The sequence below is a fragment of the Catharus ustulatus genome, chromosome 23 (assembly GCF_009819885.2).
Source record: "Catharus ustulatus isolate bCatUst1 chromosome 23, bCatUst1.pri.v2, whole genome shotgun sequence".
In the NCBI taxonomy this organism is placed as follows: Eukaryota; Metazoa; Chordata; class Aves; order Passeriformes; family Turdidae; genus Catharus; species Catharus ustulatus.
The window spans coordinates 1,184,709-1,192,433 of record NC_046243.1 but is presented as its reverse complement, the minus strand read 5'-3'; the positions used below and the strand labels follow the sequence as shown (position 1 = coordinate 1,192,433).

Here is a 7,725-nt window from a genome sequence, read left to right as displayed (position 1 = left end):
TCCCTGTCCCGGGTCATTCCTCTTTATTCCATCCCCGGACGTTGCTCATTAAAAATAGAAGCGATTTCCTGAAATTTGGAGTTTGAAGCTCAGACGAGCGGCCTCGGACGCGCTGATGCCGAGGGGACGGGACACAGAGAGGGGGACAGGACACAGAGGGGGGGACAGGACACAGAGGGGGGACAGGACACAGAGGGGGGGACAGGAGCCCTCACACCCCCTGGGGACACCGCCAGCGTCACCGGGAGAGCCCCAGGTCCTGGCAGGGGGAAGCTCGGGTCCTGGCAGGGGGAAGGACACAGGTCCTGGCAGGAAGAAGGACTCAGGTCCTGCAGGGGAAAGGACTCAGGTCCTGGCAGGGTAAGGACACAGGTCCTGGCAGGGTAAGGACACAGGTCCTGGAAGGAGGATTAGCCGGGTCCTGGCAGGGGAAGGACACAGGTCCTGGAAGGAGGATTTGCCGGGTCCCAGCAGGGGGAAGGACTCAGGTCCTGGCAGGGGAAAGGACTCAGGTCCTGGCAGGGAGAAGGACACAGGTCCCGGCAGGAGGATTAGCCGGGTCCCGGCAGAGGGAAGGACTCAGGTCCTGGCAGGGGAAGGACACAGGTCCTGGCAGGGGGATTAGCCGGGTCCTGGCAGCTCCTCGGAGCCCCCTCCCGTGTCCCCCCCCTCTCCGGTCCCGGCGGCTCCGTGAGCGCTCCGTGCTCCGCGCTGGGCTCGCAGGGGTTAACGCTGCTCCACAGGGCTCCGAGGGACCCGAACCGGGCGGAGGCTGCGGGAGAGGAGAAAAAAGAGCGGCGTGAGCCGGGCCCGGAGCTGCGGGACCGCGGGGATGGAGCGGCGGGGATGGAGCAGCTCCGTGAGGGAACCGCGGGGATGGAGCAGCGGGGATGGAGCAGCTCCGTGCTGCAGGGGTGGTGATAGAGCAACTCCGTGCTGGAGAAGCATGGATGGAGCAACTCTGTGCTGGAGAAGCGGGAATGGAGCAGCAGGAAGGGAGCAGCTCCGTGCGGGAGATGCAGGGATGGAGCATCTCCGTGCTGGAGAAGCGGAATTGGAGCAGCTCCGTGTGGGAGAAGCAGGGATAGAGCAGCAGGGATGGAGCAGCTCCGTGCGGGAGATGCAGGAATGGAGCAGCAGGAATGGAGCAGCTCCGTGCGGGAGAAGCGGGAGAAGCAGGGATAAAGCAGCAGGAATGGAGCAGCTCCGTGCGGGAGAAGCGGAACTGGCGCAGCTCTGTGCTGGAGAAGCCGGCATGGAGCAGCTCCGAGCTCCATGCGGGAGAAGCAGAGATGGAGCAGCTCCATGAGGGAGATGCAGGGATGGAGCAGCTCCATGCGGGAGATGCAGGGATGGAGCAGCTCCGAGCTCCATGCAGGAGAAGCAGAGATGGAGCAGCTCCGTGCGGAAGAAGCGGAACTGGCGCAGCTCCGTGCGGAAGAAGCAGGAATGGAGCAGCTCCGAGCTCCATGCGGGAGCAGCAGGGATGGAGCAGCTCCATGCGGGAGAAGGCGGAATGGAGCAGCTCCGTGCGGGCCGCAGCCTCCCCGAGTCCGGGACGCTCCTTCGGCTCCTCGGGCTGGCACAGCGCGGATCCCGCCCGGTTCCTGCCGGGGCTGCTCCGTTCCTGCCCCTCTCAGGAACAAAGCAGCGGCTGCAGGAGCGGCTCCTCCACGCGGGCTGATCCCGCAGGACGGACCCGGCAGCTGCGCAGAGGCCGGGGCTGAGCGGCCTGGTTTGGAAAATCCCCCCCGGTTCCAAATCCGGCAGCACCGAACCCAAAAACGCTCCCTGCACATCCCCCTCCCATGTCCCGAACACCCGGAGCTCACCCGGCCGCCTCCCGGCTGCTGCCGAGCCGCATCTCCCGCATCCTCAGAGCATGTAAATGATGTAGGACAGGATCACCAGGCCGATGATGGCGAAAAACATCAGGATGAAAATGTCCAGCATGGTGAGGGAGGGGGGTGGTAGGGCAGGGATGGGGTTTAGGCTGGAATTTGGGGTTTAGGCTGGGTTTAAACTGGGATTTTGGGGCAGAGCTGCTGCTGCGTCCTCCCGTCCCCGCCCGCCTGGCTCCGCTCAGGATGCTGAGATGATGCCGGAGCTGATGGAGCCGCTCTCCAGAGGGAGATAAAAGCTCCAAAACCGGCTCAGCCCAGCCCTGGAGGGTTTTTCGCTTCTGTTCCTTCCTTCCCGATTTCAGGGGGTGCCCATGGGGTGTTCCCCCCTCTCTCATCCTTTGGGGAAAGGTGGAAAAAAAAGGGAAAATGAGCGTAAAGTCACGTTAGGACCAGGTTGATTCGCTTTCCCTGGCATTGCTGCTTTGTTTTCATCGCTTTTTGATAAATAAAATCCTTCCCTACGCTGAAAATCCCTCCTGAATTCTCCAAAACACAGCCCCGGGCTTTGCAAAAACGGGGCGTGAGCAGCCCAGGAGGGTCCCCAGGGATGTCCCAGGCTCAGGGAGATGAAAAATCCCAGCTCTGGAAAGTTCCCCTCGTCCCAAACCAGCAGGAAAAACGGCCTCAAGCAAAGGCAGCACAATCAGCAGGTAAAAATTAAACTTTTATTTTCAATCCGGGTTGTTCCATTCCGTGGGTTTTCTCTTTTTTTTGGAAAAAAAAAAAAAGCCAAATAATTTAATTTTTTTTTTTAAAACTGGTGGGTGCTCAACCCAGGAAAGAGGACACAAGGACAAAAACCCCAATCAAGCAACAAATCCCAAGGAAAACACGTTCTAAGCTCAGCACTGAGACAGAACCAGGGAAGCTGGGATGGACGAGATCTGTTTTTTTGCACGTGATGAGAAGCAATTCATTCAGCTTTTTAATCGTTCTTCTTCCTTGTATTATTATTAAATTTTTTTTTTTTTTTTACTCTTTTATTTATTTATTTATTTTAAATACAGGTTTAGGTGCTTTTTCAGCTATGAAAAAAAAAGGCAAAAAAGTGCATAAAGTTGAGAGAAACAAGGCAGAAATGAAGCAGTAAGAGGTTTGTTTTCCCATGGTGGGGGTGAAAGAGGCACGGGAAGGGGGGAAGAATTTAGGAATGATGGTTTTGAGGGAGGATTAAAAAAAGGTCTGTATCCCAAAAAGGGAATTTCCTGTGTTATTTGGTCCATTAAAAAAGGGTTTATTCACATTGATGCTCCCCCCCGCTCCATTCCCAGGCAAGAACGTGATTGAGAGGATTGAGGAGGGAGAGGCGGCTCCCCCTGCCCTTGTGCTCCCTGTGTTAGCACCAGCGGGGATTGCCACCCCGGCCAGCCCCTCCTGGGCGTTCCTGTGTCACCCTGAACCCTGTCCCTGACCCCTGCAGCTGGGATTCCATCCTGGGCGTTCCTGTGTCACCCTGAATCCTGTCCCTGTCCCCTGCAGCTGGAATTCCCATCCTGGCTGCTCCTGTCACCCCAAATCCCTGTCCTTGTCCCTTTGCTGCTGCAATTCCATCCTGGATGTTCCTGTCCCACTGCAGCTGGAATTCCCATCCTGGATGTTCCTGTCACCCTAAATCCCTGTCCCCTGCAGCTGGAATTCCCTTCCTGGACAGCCCATCCTGGGTGTTCCTGTGTCACCTTACAGTAATTTCACGAATACAAGCCGCACCAATTTGACCAAAATTTTGGTGGAAACCCGGAAGTGCGGCTAATATTCCGGGGCGGCTAATCTATTAACAAAATTCTAAAAGCTGCCAACACGGAAGTGAGAGCCCGCGGCAGCCCCAAGCCAAGCTGGAGCCCGGCCGGCCCCGGCAGAGGTGGGAAAGCCTGGCAGAGGCGGGGCCAGTAGTGTCGGGGGCGGGCGGCAGAGCCTGAGCCAGCAGGGCGGAGGAGCCCGGGAGAACTGGGGCTAGCAGTGCAGGGGAGCATGGCAGAAGCAGGAAGGCCGGCGGGTGGGGCTGCCTGGCAGCGGGGGAAGCCCAGCATAATCGGGGCCAGCAGCGTGGGGGAGCCCGGCGGTTGCGGGGGCCTGCAGTGCCGGCCAGGGCGAGGAAACGCGGCGGCGGTGCAGACGGAGGGGGCGGCCGGCGAGCGTGGTGGCGGCGGCGGCAGCCCTGCCGGCGGGGCGAGCGAAAGCGGCGCTCGCGAAAGCGCCGCCCGGCGAGCGAAAGCGCCGCCGCGAGCCGCGAACCGCGAGCCGCGAACCGCGAGCCGCGAAACCGCGAGCCGCGAACCGCGAGCCGCGAACCGCGAGCCGCGAACCGCGAGCCGCGAACCGCGAGCCGCGAAACCGCGAGCCGCGAACCGCGAGCCGCGAACCGCGAGCCGCGAACCGCGAGCCGCGAACCGCGAGCCGCGAACCGCGAGCCGCGAACCGCGAGCCGCGAACCGCGAGCCGCGAAAGCGCCGCCGCGAGCCGCGAAAGCGCCGCGGGTCGGGCGCGGCGCGGGGCGGGGCGCGGCGCTCGCGAGGCGCGGCGCGGGGCGAGCGGAAAGCGGCAGCGGGGCGGACGGCGAGCCGGCGGCGGCGGCGGCAGCCCTGCCAGCCGGGCGAGCGAACGCGGCAGCGGGGCGGTGCTGACGGGAGAGGGGGGCCAGCGAGCCCGGCGGCGGCGGCAGCACCACCCGGCCAGCCCCGCCGAGCCGTGGCGCTGAGCTGGCCACCCGGCCCCGTCGGCAACCATGAGCGGGCCGAGCCTGCCTGGCCCCGCCCCGAGCCAGTAAAGCCCGCTATGCCGCGATCCTGTTACTAATTGGCCAATTTGTGAAAGCTGCGCACGGATTCTCGCGACGAACGAAAGTGCGGCTAATATTCGGGGTGCGGCTTATCTATTGACAAAGACAGCAACATTGTCGAGGCACCGGGGGTGCGGCTTATAATCCGTGCGGCTTGTATTCGTGAAACTACTGTAAATCCCTGTCCTTGTCCCCTGCAGCTGGAATTCCCATCCTGGGTGTTCCTGTGTCATCCTAAATCCCTGTCCCACTGCAGCTGGAATTTTCATCTTGGACAGCCCCTCCTGGATGTTCCTGTGTCACCCTAATCCCTGTCCTTGTCCCCTTGCAGCTGGAATTCCCTCCTGGATGTTCCTGTGTCACCCTAAATCCCTGTCCTTGTCCCCTGCAGCTGGAATTCCCATCCTGGCTGCTCCTGTCACCCTAAACCCTGTCCCCTGCAGCTGGAATTCCATCCTGGATATTCCTGTCCCACTGCAGCTGGAATTCCCATCCTGGACAGCCCAGCCCTTCCTGGGTGTTTCTGTGTCACCCTAAATCCTGTCCCTGACCCCTGCAGCTGGACTTCCCACTCTGGATGTCATTGTCACCCTAAATCCCTGTCCCACTGCAGCTGGAATTCCCATCCTGGCTGGTCCTGTCACCCTAAACCCTGTCCCTGTCCCCCTGCAGCTGGAATTCCATCCTGGACAGCCCCTCCTGGATGTTCCTGTGTCACCCCAAACCCTGTCCCTGTCCCCTGCAGCTGGAATTCCCATCCTGGGTGTTCCTGTGTCACCCTAAATCCCTGATCCCCCTGCAGCTGGAATTCCATCCTGGACAGCCCCTCCTGGATGTTCCTGTGTCACCCTGAATCCTGTCCCTGTCCCCTGCAGCTGGAATTCCATCCTGGTTGCTCCTGTGTCACCCTAAATCCCTGATCCCACTGCAGCTGGAATTCCCATCCTGGACTGGGTGCTCTGCTCTTGTCACCCTAAATCCCTGTCCCCACCCCACTGCAGCCAGGATTCCCTTTTCCCTGTCCCCAATCCCAGCCCCGAGGAAGGGAGGTGTCCCCAAGGCCGTGTCCCCAGCAGGAGCAGGGAATGTTTCACGTGCTGCCTTTGGTCCCTTATTCCCGTTTGTCCCACCCCCCCTTGGGGACATCCCCGCTGTCCCCAGCCCTGCCCCCGGACCCTGCAGAGGTTCCTGCTCCTCCCTCCCGGCCCAGTTCCAGTTTTACCCCTCAGGAGGAGGGGACAGGGAGGTGGCTTTGAGGTTTTGGTCCGTGACACCATCCCAAAGTGGTCCCGAAAATCTGCTGGGAATGAGAGGTGCAGGGGGCTCGGGGTGGCACAGGGGCCAGGGGACAATGGCCAGGGGACAATGGGGTCAGGGGACAGTGGTGGCAGCACCAGGGTGGTGGCAGCACTCAGCAGCAGCAGGAGAAAAGCAGGAAAATTCTGGGGGGGGGCAGGAAAAGGAGCCCCCAGGACACTCCCAGAGCCCAGCCCAGAGCGAGCTGGAGCTGCAGGGGGCTCAGCCCAGTCTGGGGGGGCTCAGCCCAGTTCCAGAGAGCTCATCCCAGTTCCAGGGGGGCCCATCCCAGTTCCAGGGGCTCATCCCAATCTGTGGGAGCTCATCCCAGTTCCAGAGGGGCTCATCCCAGTTCCAGAGGGGCTCATCCCAGTTCCAGAGGGGCTCATCCCAGTTCCAGAGGGTTCATCCCAATGTGGGGGAGCTCAGCCCAGTCTGGGGGGGCTCAGCCCAGTCTGGGGGGGGCTCATCCCAGTTCCAGAGAGCTCATCCCAATCTGGGGGGGCTTATCCCAGTCTGGGGGGGCTTATCCCAGTTCCAGGGGGCTCATCCCAGTTCCAAAGAGCTCACCCCAGTTCCAGAGAGCTCATCCCAATCTGGGGAGTTTATCCCAGTTCCAGAGAGCTCATCCCAGTTCCAGGGGGGGCTCATTCCAAACCCAGCCCCAAGCCCAGGGCAACCTCAGGATGAGCCTGAGGAGCTTTAAACCCATCCCTGAGCCCAGGGCACTCGGGATGAGCCCAGAGCAACCTTGGGATGAGCCTGAGGAGCTTTAAACCCATCCCTGAGCTCAGGGCACTCGGGATGAGCCTGAGGAGCTTTAAACCCATCCCTGAGCTCAGGAAAACTTCAGGATGAGCTCCAGGAGCTTTAAATCCATCCCAGAGCCCAGGGCACCCTCGGGATGAACCCAGGAGCTTTAAACCCATCCTTGAGCTCAGGGCAAGCTCGGGATGAGTCCCAGGAGTTTTAAAACCCATCCCAGAGCTCAAGGTAACCTCGGGATGAGTCTCAAGAGCTGGAAACTCATCCCTGAGCCCAGGGCACCCTCGGGATGAACCTGAGGAGCTGCAAACCCATCCCTGAGCCCCAGGCACCCCCGGGATGAGCCCCAGGAGCTTTAAACCCAGCTCTGAGCTCAAGGCAACCTCAGGATGAGTCCCAGGAGCTCCAAACCCATCCCTGAGCCCAGGGAAACCTCGGGATGAGCCCCAGGAGCTTTAAACTCATCCCTGAGCTCAAGGCAACCTCGGGATGAGCCCCAGGAGCTTTAAACCCATCCCTGAGCTCAGGGCAAGCTCGGGATGAGCCCCAGGAGCTGCAAACCCAGCCCTGAGCCCAGGGCAACCTCAGGATGAGCCTGAGGAGCTTTAAACCCATCCCTGAGCCGAGGGAAACCTTGGGATGAGCCTGAGGAGCTTTAAACCCAGCCCTGAGCCCGGGGCACTCAGGATGAGTCCCAGGACACCCTTGGGATGAGCCCCAGGAGCTGCAAACTCATCCCTGAGCCCCAGGCACCCTTGGGATGAGCCCCAGGAGCTCCAAACCCATCCCTGAGCTCAAGGCAACCTCGGGATGAGCCCCAGCAGCTGCAAACCCATCCCTGAGCCCCAGGCACCCTTGGGATGAGCCCCAGGAGCTCCAAACCCATCCCTGAGCTCAAGGCAATCTCGGGATGAGCCCCAGGAGCTTTAAATCCATCCTTGAGCTCAGGGCAACCTCGGGATGAGCCTGAGAAGCTGCAAACTC

General features: G+C 60.8%; 1 long non-coding RNA gene across 1 annotated transcript; it reads right to left on the bottom strand.

The window, feature by feature from the left end:
• LOC117006597 lies at nt 1-2,170 on the bottom strand. Its single transcript, XR_004420009.2, has 2 exons — nt 1,833-2,170; nt 1-772 (listed from the first exon to the last, which is right to left on the bottom strand). It is a non-coding gene; the product is annotated as an uncharacterized LOC117006597 (long non-coding RNA).
• Nucleotides 2,171-7,725: the final 5,555 nt, after the last annotated feature.